Source organism: Diabrotica undecimpunctata, chromosome 3, assembly GCF_040954645.1.
Source record: "Diabrotica undecimpunctata isolate CICGRU chromosome 3, icDiaUnde3, whole genome shotgun sequence".
Classification (NCBI taxonomy): Eukaryota; Metazoa; Arthropoda; class Insecta; order Coleoptera; family Chrysomelidae; genus Diabrotica; species Diabrotica undecimpunctata.
The window spans coordinates 88702392-88715804 of NC_092805.1; the positions used below are offsets into that span (position 1 = coordinate 88702392).

At 33.3% G+C, this 13413-nt stretch overlaps 1 protein-coding gene across 7 annotated transcripts in view; it reads left to right on the top strand.

The window, feature by feature from the left end:
* LOC140437027 (uncharacterized) overlaps nucleotides 1–13413 on the top strand; it is a 559923-nt gene that overhangs the window by 181098 nt on the left and 365412 nt on the right. For 2 of the 7 annotated variants that reach the window (XM_072526249.1, XM_072526250.1), the window contains one exon: nucleotides 10379–10403. The exons of the other annotated variants lie outside the window; for them this stretch is intronic. The gene's annotated coding sequence lies outside the window, so the exon portion shown is untranslated. The remainder of the gene's footprint in view (nucleotides 1–10378; nucleotides 10404–13413) is intronic. 7 annotated transcript variants of the gene reach the window in all.

A 13413-nucleotide genomic window follows, 5' to 3' on the forward strand; every position in this document is an offset into this window, starting at 1 on the left:
TTTTCTTGGACTTAGTTCACCACTACTTATTTTAATTGCATTACTTTTAGTATTATTAGCCATATTCCTCCAAATTTTATTAAAATTACTTTTCATACTCCCAACTCATTTTTTCTTCTATTTTCTCCAGAATACACATTCTTTCCTACTTTTAATTTTTACCATTTTAAACTTTGTTGTGATCTTATCAATCTCCTTAATTTTTACCTTGCATTTTTTACTATCAAATTTATCTTCTTTGATTGGCATAAATAATCTATTTGAGTTTGTTAACTTTTGCATTGTATTTGCATTTTTTCATTCCTGTATAGTCCGGTGAGTAGCATACATTTAGCAATTCTCTGTCAAATAGATTGATGTTTCTCTGATATTATCCTCATTTGACAACTTCCTCGACGCACGCTTTCAGTTCTCTATAAGAAATTATATCAACTTCATTTCACCTAGTTCTTGTGCCCTTTGTGCTTATTTTGGATACAAGAAATTTTAACTCATCGTCTTTTAAGCGCATAAATTCATTCTGTTAGATTTCCAAAACAAAGATCGGAGCGTTGGATTTCAAGAGTTAACATAAATTCAGTATAATTTTGCTTGTTTTTTAAGGTCTTACAACACAGCCTGATGGAGTAATTGAACAGGACAATCTTGTCCACCTCCAGCAGCCAAGTAATAGAACCCACGTTCAAATGGTGGACTTACTCTGGTGAGATCATCAGAGTAGTCTGTGATGACGATGGGGCGCTTGCATTGCTGGAAAAGGTTACAGCCGGCTTCAAACCGTGAGAAGAGGCATCACTGGCTGTTGTCAGTCAGGATATTCTCCCGAAGCTTACCAAAGCCAGGCTAATGCGCAATATCCAGACAAGGCAGTTGAGAGATGGTGCATCTTCCACTATGAGGTAAAAACGGATCCTAAAGCACACCTGTTCGTCTTCGGAATGGGAGATGAGGACATGACTGTCCTTAGGAAAAGAGAAATGAGGCTGAGCTACGCATTTGCGTCATTGACTTTAAAAGCAAGCACTACCAAAGCGGGGGACACCTCCTCGGAACCAGGAACATCAGACACTCGGCAGCCGAAGACGGCCATGGAGACTGAGACACCCCTGGTCGCACAAAATGGAGACGACTATCAGATGGTGGTCGCCGAAATCTGCAGAGGAGGCACCAAAACGACTAAGGCTGCCTCCTCCTTAACCGAGAAGGAGATAGACATCTAAAAAGAACCGGAATGACACCTAAGCCATGGGCAAGGACGTCGGAAAAAATAAGGTTAATATTAACAGAGAGTTTAAGAAAGGCTGCAGACCAAAACAAAGAGCTGCTTGGAGAGCCTACTATAAGGAAATCGCAGATTTCTCGCAGGCTTCCAGGCTACAACAAGCGCTCGCAAAACATCCACATCGGCATATCAGCTTATTAACGAAGAAGATGGAAGCAAAACTTCCAACTTCCTTCCAGTTTTAGTGCCTCAACGGCACCGAACTGTCTGACGCCTTGCCAAAACAATGATTAGTGAAGAAATGGTAAGATGGGCCATATCGTGCTTCACTCCTTTTAAGTCACCAGGGTCTGACGGCATATATACAGCCCTACTACGGTGGGTACTTGATACTTTACTATCGCACCTTGTGGAAATGTTCAGAGCCTCCTTCGGTCTGTGATATATTCCTAGGAAGTAGGGAGAGGTACGTGTGGTCTTCATACCAAAACCAGGTTGAACTGACTACACCCTACCAAAGGCTTACCGACCAATTAGCTTAACATCGTTTCTCTTAAAAACGATGGAATGACTATTCTAAAGGTACATAATGAATGACTTTCTTGTTCATAGCCCACTTCACCCAAATCAGCATGCATATTCTTTGGGAAGATCTACCGATTCTACACTGTATTAAGTAGTGGGAAGAATTAAAAGATCGCTGCATAATAAAGTATCCACCCTAGGTATATTCATAGACATCGAGGGAGGGTTTGATAAAACTACACTCCCAACCATCACCTAACAGCTCAATGTCAGGAATGCTCTCTAATAGATCAATAAACATAAATGTAGAAGACGTGTTAGAGGTTGGTTACGAGGTGGTGTCCACAGGGAAGGGTGCTAACACTATTCCTCTGGATCTATATATCCTGGTTAACCAACTCAGCAGCAACTGGTTCTACAAAATAGCCTATGCAGACGATATTGCTATCCTGCAAAGCGGTAAATTTGAAAAAACACTATGTGAGAGATTACAAGTTGCTCTCAGACTAATAGAAACATGGTGCAAGGAACACACAAAAGAAGAATTATGGGCTTAATACCCCAAGGATTCTAAACTACAGTCTAAACTTTGACAGAAAGTTAACATGGAGCTCCCACTTAGAATAGTAGAGCTAACAGAGCATATATTGCCTATGAGCAGTGTCGACGAATGGTTGGACGCACCTGGGGCCTTTCGCCCAAGGTGATCGATTGGATCTACACTTCTGTCATTACGCCAATGCTAACGTACATAATAATCTACACGGATTATAGCAGACAAGAGCTACTACCCTGGAATAGTCCACTTGTCACATCAGGGTTAGTAATGGAGTATCACGAGTCACTAATTCAAGCTTCGGATGGTAATAACATCATTCTGAGGTGGGTTAAAGGACACGATAGGAATAAAGACAACCACATCAAGACGAGAATGTAGGTTTGCCAAGATAATACCATAGAATAATAAACAATCAGAATGCCCACTCTGCTTAAAAAAATAAGTACGTGCATCTCGTTCGCGTTGACGGAATCAGCCATGTTTTAGTCGGAACCAGTGCTGTTCAGTGACATATTATCTGGTGTGAATAGACAAATTAACCCGGTTTAATTTATTTACGGCAACTACAGACATAATATGCACTATTTTATTCGTACTTTTAGTTAAATGTGTTGTGAACAATGTTGTGTTTTTATTAATCTAATTTATTGTCTTTATTTATTATTAAAATGTTTTAACACTTAGTTTATTTAATCTTTATTTCCACTTATTCTAATTACAGTCTTCTACACTTATTTTAATTCGCTAAAAACACAATAATTTATATTAATTTATTTTACAACTTATTCGATACAACCATTTATTTTCGACTAACTGTTCTCAGCAAAGTTCCCTCTTTAAATATGAAATGACGTTTTCGAGAATTCCGGCGATTCCCCTTCGAAGAGACGAGAAGGTCACTCATACTGGTTTTGTTCGGCCTGCTTCTAGAAATTTCGAATCGTGGGTGACCCATCAGAATTCAGGTTGGCAAACAGATCTTTCAACTGAGCGGCGAAATTACTAGAATAGAATAGAATTAGTAATAATATATTTACAGTTTTATTGATGTTCTTTGCTTTATTTCGTCATTACATCAATAGAAACAGACATACTAACATATATAGAACAAAAAAGACTAAAGTGGTATGGACATGTAAGAAGAACTAGCGATAGCAAATGGATAAAGAGAATAACCGAATGGAGCCCCATAGGAAGGAGGAAAAGAGGACGACCCCGAAAATCCTGGAGGAACGAAGTACACGACGCCATGAGTAACAGAGGACTAAACGATGGAGAATGGAACTACAGAGAGAGAGATGGAAACGGTTGAGCGAGGGAAGGCAGTGAATACTGTAGAATCCTATATATATATATATATATATATATATATATATATATATATATATATATATATATATATATATATATATATTGTTATGATGTATTGTTTGTTAATGATGAGCAATGAGTATTTTTATTAATATAATATATAGGGTTTTTATCGCGGTTCTCAAAGAATTAGTTTGTAAGTACTTTTTTAAATTATCTTTATTAGATCTACTATGAAACACACATATATATCTAACCTAGCCAATGTAAATTTAAAATAAACTATCTTTAAATTGAAATTTTTATGAAACTAATTAAATTCTATAGACAATGTAACATTTAAACAAACTATCTTCAAAATTGAAATTGTTATGACACTAACTAAATTATATTAACAAAATTTTGTACCTTTCTGTCACTGAATGCCTAAATGAACTGTATTCCACTATATAGATTCTAATCACTACTCAATGTCTTCCTGCTTCGGTTATCCTTGTTTTTGTGAAATTACTTTTTCCAATTATCAGCTTCCACCAATTTAAAATATATTTCTTCTTAAGCATTTATAAACCACCAAGCAAACCAGCAAACAGCATTTATATTTATTCTTCTTTTCTATATACCAATATCCAATCACCAAATATATTATTTAATTTTAATATTCAATTAATACTTCTTCCATTATCCAATTATCATTTATACATAACATAATTTTTAATCTTCAATAATATTTTCTTTATACTGTTTCTTAATCTTGATTTAACTCACTATATTGAACAATTATAACTGCTTGACTGTCTCTAACTAACTTTCATACTAAAAAACTGGCCATCATAGTAACTGTAATTCATAACTAATTGACTAACTGAATGGACATCTTGAATCCAAATCACCGGGTATTTATATCTTTTTTTCATGTTCCAGAATCATCTAGCAAGAAATCATATTCCATTTGTTCTATTAAATACATGTCTGAATTTTCTGGAACAAACCATAGAGAATTCATTACTTTTCTTATCGAGAATTTTGTCGACATTTAGGCTTTTCAGATCAGAATATACACTTAAATCAGTAACTTTATATAAAATAAACATTTTAAACTAACATTATTATTATAACCCCACTTTATATTCCTAATTATGAATTTCTATCTGTCACTTTAAAGAGTATGTATATCTGTCTGTCACTCAAATGTATAGTTGGTTGCCTAGTCACATGGCTCACTTAAATATATCTACCACATTATAATTACTAAAATACAACTTTTTACAATTATTATATGCTAATTTCTTAAAAATGCCCTCACATAAATATATTTTTATAAAATTCTCTAGTATATAACTTATTAAAATAACCAAATACTTTTTATATCTAATATTATCTAGTATATAATTTATAAATTATTTTCTTTAAACACCAATCATCTCAATATATATATATATATACACAGTTTTATCCGTCATAATATTTATCATAACAATAGATTAAATTATTTCAAATGTACTAAATTATTAATCTCTATTAAATTTAAATTTAAATTACAGTTCTGTCACAGGTTGTCACGAATTTCTCAATTCGAGTCTATGTTTCCGTCTAAAACATGGCGTTCGCGTGCTGACAAACTTCAAAGGCGGCATCTGAGAGTGGGCATTCAGATTGTTATTTATTCTGTGATAATACTAAGGAACCTTGAAAAGTCTGGATCAAAGAACTATTTGGGAAAAACCTACGCTTGACTGTTAATTTTTTAACTGGTCATTGTCAACTAAGCAAACACTTCCATCCACTGGGGCTAGTAGACATACCTCTATGTAGGAAGTGTGAACGAGAAGACGAAACTGTAGAGCAAGACCTATGTAAATGTCCAGAGTTATCGTCAATACTAGAGTACGCGTTCGGTGAGCCCTGGCCTACATCTGCCCACATAAGTGTCCTCTGGTGACTTGTCCACCTTCCTAGAAATGGTAGCATGTTCAATGAGCTAAGGACGATAGTTCCCTGGGAGGATGCACAATGGGTCAATTGTGGTCACAAGTGACCTACTACTAATGCAGCCAAAGTGTCCTTATCCTGATACTAGGAGTCTCGTACTATGGGATACCCAAAATAGATTACAATATAAAGGATTGCTATTTATTTTCAAAAAATACATATGTACTCGTATAGATAAATATTATATATATATATATATATATATATATATATATATATATATATATATATATATATACATATTATGTAGATAATCAATTGAATTATTTAGAAACTGGCCGTAACAAGCTGGAAAACCGACACTCTAAAGAATGGCTGTCGCAGTGTAAATTCGAGGGAGAAAAACGAGACAGCGGGCACTTATCACTAATTAACTGTCTCCAAACTGCAGCCTGTTTCGGTGTCACTCGGGAAACTACCATTTGGCACCGTTTTCCGCTTTTTTATCCGAACTTAATTTCTACAGCATAACGCGCCGCTTTATTTCCTAGCGGCAAACTTTAAGAAGTAATACAACTTTGTAGAAGTGCAAAAATACATCAAAAGGAAATTTAAGATTGGCGTTGCTAAACTACAGCTTAAAAATTAAGAGGTTGTGTATATATAAGAGAGTATAACGGTATTCGATAAAACTTAGAACTAAGTTTTTACTATAGTTTCATAATATAAGATGATGACAGAGCAGAAGACCAAAAAGAAGGCCACGATGGGAGAGTCAAATTGGCAGCGGATGCGCACAATTTGTTGAACGTTAGAACATGGTGGCGAGAGGCGAGCCACGTTGAAAGAAGAATATGAAGAATACATTAGATAGCAGTCTATAATACTAAGAGATATAAATGAGTTTTGACAATTATTTTTCTCTTTCTACACAAAGTCATACAAAAATAAAACCATGAAATTACACCACTTGTCGGTCCACAATAGAATACATATATTAAATAAAGACAATAATGGACAATGATGGACATATCATAATTGTTCTTCTTTGACCTATTTTGTATAAATTTAATGATGGATATGTGCAGAGACTTGTCGAACTGAGTATACTAAACTTCTTGCTAAAAGGATCTATAATATAGCATGTTATATGATGTATTGCACTGATTCGCAGGACGTAAACTACATCTACCAGCTACATCTTACATGTCATAAGAAAAACATAAAAACTGACAGTTTTAAAAACGACATAGAAAACACTTCTAAACATAAAAAATGTTCGATCGATTGTTCGTTCAATAGTAAATTAATTAATTGGGGGATTTATTTATCCTGGTATATAGTGTCATACTATTTAGTATTGTATTTGATAAATAATATATTATTGTTTTGAGCACGACTTTGTTTTCCATAAATCTTAACCTAAAAAGCATTAACCGAAAATAAAAAGCACCGTTATGTCAGTTCCTATACGCGAAAATTCAATATTGTATACATATACCTATCGTTCGCTGGTTGTCATTACGAACATGTCGCCTAAATATTTTCAAATGTGATTCCAGGAATGCGTCGCATCGGCTCTGAACCGGTGTTCCAAATACTACTGGATAACTGGATAACGAACAAATATTTGATCAATGGTATTTACATCTGTCATTCCAGTGACACGGCCTCTCTCGCGTCCAAAAATTTATTTCGTTTGATCTGATTTAGCAAGAACGTGAGACATACTGGCATTTCGCTTTTTTATGTGTACACAACATTTATTCTTATTTGGGCTTCAGTCTAGACGGGCCTTCGGTTTGTTTGCTAATGAATGGATCTAATGATCAGAAAAAATGTGGTGGATGGTATAGAAAACGTTTTAATTCAATCCCGTATTGCGGTTGGTGAATTTATACGCCTTTTATTATATATATCAAAAAAACTAACTGTATTTTTGGTTTTATTACATCGAATACCTTTCGGGGTTGGATTTCACATTTAACCTATTTAATGAGTTTATATATATATATATATATATATATATATATATGTATGTATATATATATATATATATATATATATATATATATATATATATATATATATATATATATATATATATATTGTGACGATTGGGGTTTATAGAAAATAATTTATAAGTTATATACTACATAATATTAGATATAAAAAAGTATTTGATTATTTTAAATAAGTTATATACTAGAGAATTTAATAAAAATATATTTATGTGAGGGCATTTTTAATAAATTAGCATATAATAATTGTAAAAAGTTGTATTTTAGTAATTTTAATGTTGTAAATAGATTTAAGTGAGCCATGTGCTTAGGCAACCAACTATACAGTGGATTGACAGATAGAAATTAATCATAATACGAATATAAGTGGGGTTATAATAAAAATGTTGGTTTGAGGTGTTTAATTTATATATATTTGATGATTTGAATGTTTATTCTGATCTGAAAAGCCTAAATGTAAACAAAATTATTAATAGAAAAGAATGGAATTCTCTGGATCAGCGGAGATGGCCATGTTTGCGAAATGGTTTGTTCCAGAAAATTCAGACAAGTATTTAATAGAACTAAATAATACATGATTTCTTACCAGATGGTTCTGGAATATCCAAAAGATATAAATACCCGTGATTTGGATTCAAGAGGGCAGTTTTGGAAGTTTTTAGTCAGAAGAGAGTTTTTAGTCTGAAGTCAAGCAGTCAGGCAGTTTTTAGTTAGAAGTCAAGCAGTTTATTATGAAAGTTAGTAGAAGATAGACACAATTAATTAGTGAAGTCAATTGTTCACAGTTTTAGTAAATCAGTCAAGCAGTTTTATAAGAAATATGAAAGTTAGTTGGAGATAGTCCAATTGTTTAATACAGTGAGTTAAATGAAGATTAAAAATTATGCATATAATTTAATGCACATTTATAATTATACACAAATAATTATTGAAGATTAAAAAAAGTATATTGGAAGAAATTAAATTATATTATGGTTGGAGATTAGTATAAATCAACTTATAATAAGTGGATATTGGTATATTGAAAAGAAGAATAAATATAAATGCTGTTTGCTGGTTTGGTTGGTGGTGTATAAATGCTGGTGAAGAAAACTATATCTTAAATTGGTAGAAGCTGATAATTGGAAAAAGTAATTTCACAAAAAACAAGGATAACTGAAGTACGAAGACATTCAGTGGTGATTAGAATCTATATAGTAGAAAACAGTTCATTTAGGCATTCAGTGAAAGAAAGGTACAAAATTTTGTTAATATAATTTAGTTAGTGTCATAACAATTTCAATTTTGAAGATAGTTTTGTTTAAATTGTAGATTGTCTATAGAATTTAATTAGTTTTATAAGAATATCAATTTAAAGATAGTTTATTTTAAATTTACATTGGCTAAGTTAGATATATATGTGTGTTTCATAATAGTTATAATAAAGATAATTTAAAAAAGTACTTACAAGCTAATTCTTTGAGAACCGCGATAAAAACCCTATATTATTAAAAATACTCATTGCTCATCATTCAAACAAAAAACACATCATAACAATATATATATATATATATATATATATATATATATATATATATATATATATATATATCTATATCGTTTAACGTCTTTTCACTATTTTTGCAACATTAGTTCGTCTTAGTTTAAAATGCTACTACTTCGGTATATAAGGTTTACAAATTATCGGCCTAACTTTGTGTTATTTTTTTGTTGAAATACTAAAACTGGCCCTCTGTTCTGGTTTTATCCAAAGCGCAGTCGTCGGGTCTTAAGACTTCCTTCTTGCTTCGTGCTTCTAACTGCTGGAGAAGTTGGTGTACAAATATAATATATAGAATACGCACAACAAATGCAGTTGTACATCACATTTATTTTTGCCGTGTTGACAATCTGGCAACACAAGCTGAGATCAATCAGAATTTAGTTTCAGGTCTTATCAGCATATGATTACCTGCCATGTCCTTTCTGTCTAAAAGTTTGTGCTCCGGTCATTCTATGACATGTTCCGATTTATATTGGAGTCATCAGTGTTAGGTCACAAATAGGAAGACAAATCAAAAGAGAGGAAGGCAGACCTTTTACTTATATTTTCCACTACATAGTAGATACGTGAGTACGTATCTAGTCTGACACTTTCAGTTAGGCTCTGAATAAATACACAGTCGCCATTCTTAATTGAAACTGAAACTTTTTTTAATCTAAACTCTAAACTTTTTTTATTGACATCCTAATTTATTTACCATGTTCAATATAAGTACAAATGTGCTAAGTTGTTTGGGCGGTTTGTTAGTTTCTGTTCACAAATTTGGTGACTTCCTTTACGATCTTTAGATATGCTGTTATTTGGCAAAATATCAATGAACATTAGTTATCGTACAATAGTACGGGGTACATTGCATTGACATGTTTTCTTTATATTAATACTGGAATTAGACGATCTAAATCTGGTCTAAATAAGAACACAAATAAGCCCCCAGGAATAAGAACTAACTGAAGGCTCCGTTGAAGATGGTTGGATGTTGTAAAGAAGGATCGTAAAGCCAAGAAAATCGTGCAATGGAGAAGGAAAGATCACGCCAACATAATGTTTAAGAAAAATTCAAAATGAACAAAAATAGATAACTTGTTTTTAAACAGTTACCAAAGCTGTATGATAAACAAATAACATCGCAAGGAAAAGATGATATAATGATTATTACGAAATGAACAACAATAATGAAACTGTCTCATGTTTTGTATTTTGAATTGTATCTGTCATAATTATATAGAAAATAAAATATATATATTAATCGATATTTTTTGTTTTAGGTAAGTTCTACATGTCTATTTAGATGTAAGTACTATACATTATTATATATTTTGTATCCAACGAGCAGTTCTTGAATATTTAGCATACCGGAAAAAATAGCTATATCTACCTGAACTAATAAGTTAAATAGTAAGTACGTTCAGTGAATTTTTTCTGATCACAAGAGCATTTTCTTTTTTAATTTAATAACAAAATACACAACAAAGCTTTAGAAAATCAGCAAATATAACAATACATTTCTTTAACGACTAAAAAGACGTCATTAATTTACTATTTTCCTAGAAATGCAATATGTGGTACTCCCTTGCTCTCCTGTGATTGATTAGTTTATACCACAATATCTGAAGTGACATAACTTATTTAGGTTGCAGTAGATTGTTTTAAAGAGTTTTCCACTACATTAGTGCTTTTTTTCTTCTTTTCTAGTTTTCTGAAACGATTTTTTCACATAATTTACTTAGAACAAACCTCTCAAACAAATTTCGTTTCGTCTTCTATAAATAAGATTATATTGAAAATTGAGAATATGTTGCTCGTGATTGAGCTATTTAAATTCTATAAGAGAAACACTCACTCATAATTGTGTATTTAGGTGCTGGCTTAATTTAATATGAAAATAAGTTATATGTAAATTTATCAATTAATATAAATACTGTGTGTGTATGCAATCAAATTACGGTACTTGTGATGTTGATGTAATACTTCTTCTTCCTCAGTGCACTGGGTTGATTCGGGAACAAAATCTTCTCACAAGGTCACGTGGTCAGGTTTACACAAAAAATACTGAAGTGTTTATCGCGCCGATCTATACAAGACTGTTTCTAAACTAAGATTAAGATTGAAGTGCGTAGCGTGTCGTAGCCCTGCTCCCTTAGGACTTTTAGGGGGGGCGGACTGTACAGGTCCGTATTAATTCACGATTGACAAGACATACACACACGTTAATTAAAGAATTAAATATAAAAATAAAATAATAAAAATTATTAATAAAAACTAAGACTATGTGTGGAGGGACGTAACATTCCTACCCACCAAAATGCATATTTGCATTTTTAGTCAATATAAGGCAAAGGGTATAGCTTAACCAAAGGTCGCCTAAGTTCACCTTTCGCGGTTTGTACGATAGCTACGCGAGCAATATCATCTTGACCGAAAATTAAAGTTTTAATTCGACCCATTTGCCATTGTAAGGGAGGCTTGGTCTCATTACGTATTAATACGAGTGTACCTACATTAGGGTTACCCTCATTATGCCACTTCGAGCGTTGATGAAGAGTATGTAAATATTCTCTGCTCCATCTTTGCCAAAAGTCTGCATGTAACCGTTGCAGCAATTGCCAACGACTTAGTCTATTTGAATGAACATCATTGTAATCCCGATCGGGAATTATCTTTAAAGGCTCTAGTGTAAGAAAATGACCAGGTGTTAACACTGAAAAATCATTTGGATCATTACTGACAGGACATAAGGGACGACTATTTAAGACAGCCTCTATTTGTATGAGTAATGTATTGAATTCTTCATAGATTAAAACCTGTTCGCCTATGACTCTAGACACATGTGTTTTTACGCTTTTTATACCCGCTTCAAACAATCCACCAAAATGGGAAGCTGCCGGAGGATTTAAATGCCATGTAATGACGTCGTTTTTATCAAAATGTGACTTAATGTCTTCTAAATAGGATTTTGCTCCTACAAAATTTGTTCCGCAATCAGAATAGACAACAGAGCAACGTCCTCGACGTGCTATAAACGTCTGAATGAGGCTAAAAATGCCTCGGTACTAAGTTCGGATACCAATTCTAAGTGCAAAGCCTTAGTGGCAAAGCATACAAATAGGCAAATATAGGCTTTCGTTCGTTTAGCATTTTTAAGCTTATTGGCTCGTATCAGAAAAGGACCGCCAAAGTCGACGCCAACGCAAGAAAATGGTTTGGCCTTGGATATCTGTAGGTCAGGAAGGTGGCTGATAATTTTGAGGTTTTAGCCTCCAACAGGAAAGACACTTTGAAAGAACACTACGAATAACACGTTTGGATGAAATTATCCAAAAGTTTTGTGACAAGGCGAAGTGCGTACCTTGAATGCCTGCATGTAGATGTACAATATGGATTTCCAAAATAAGTAATTTAATAAAATTACCTTTGGAAGGTAAAAGAAGAGGACGCTTGTCATACGCTAATTCTGACTGGCTAAGTCTTCCGCCCAGTCTGAGGAGATCATGTGAATCAAAGAAGGGATTTAATTTTGTCAAATATTTGAATTTTATAGAATTACCCTTAACCTGTTCTATTTCCTCCTTCAAATATCTTTGTTGCACTAATCTAATTAGTTGATTAGTGGCGTTACTTTGATCCTGAATAGAAAGCTTTCCAACTGTTCGTTGATTGGCTGATTTTATTTTACCAACAAATCTAAGAACATAGGAAAAGATACGTTTTAATTTTAAAAAGGAAGAAAATCGATTACGGAGATTATCGACAAATTCATCAGATGGAAAAGACAAAAGACAACTTTTCTGTTTCAATTCTAAGTTATGCTCGATAGAATTGGTCAAGGAGAATGACCAGTTATCTTCAGTAGTGCGAAGAAATTCCGGACCCACCTACCAAGCAGAAGTATTTAAGAAATCCTCAGGGAAAAGTCCACGGGATCCGTGATCCGCACTATTTAATGAAGAAGGAATATATCGCCAGTGTATTGAAGCAATTCTGGCTTGAATATAAGAAATTCTGTTACTGACGAAGGTTTCCCATTTATATGGCTGTGAATTAATCCAATGAAGAACAACAGTCGAATCAGACCATGCGTAAATTCTACTAAACGGTATAGTGAGAGTCTGCAGTATATAAGATAATAATTTACTAAGAATTACTGCTGCATTGAGCTCGAGACGAGGAATAGTTTGTACCCTGGTAGGAGATACCTTTGTTCGGGCTAAAAGAAAATAAGTTTTGATGACTCCTGTATCATAACACACACGAAGGTATGTAACAGCAGAATATCCACGTAAAGAAGCGTCGCAAAAGCCAT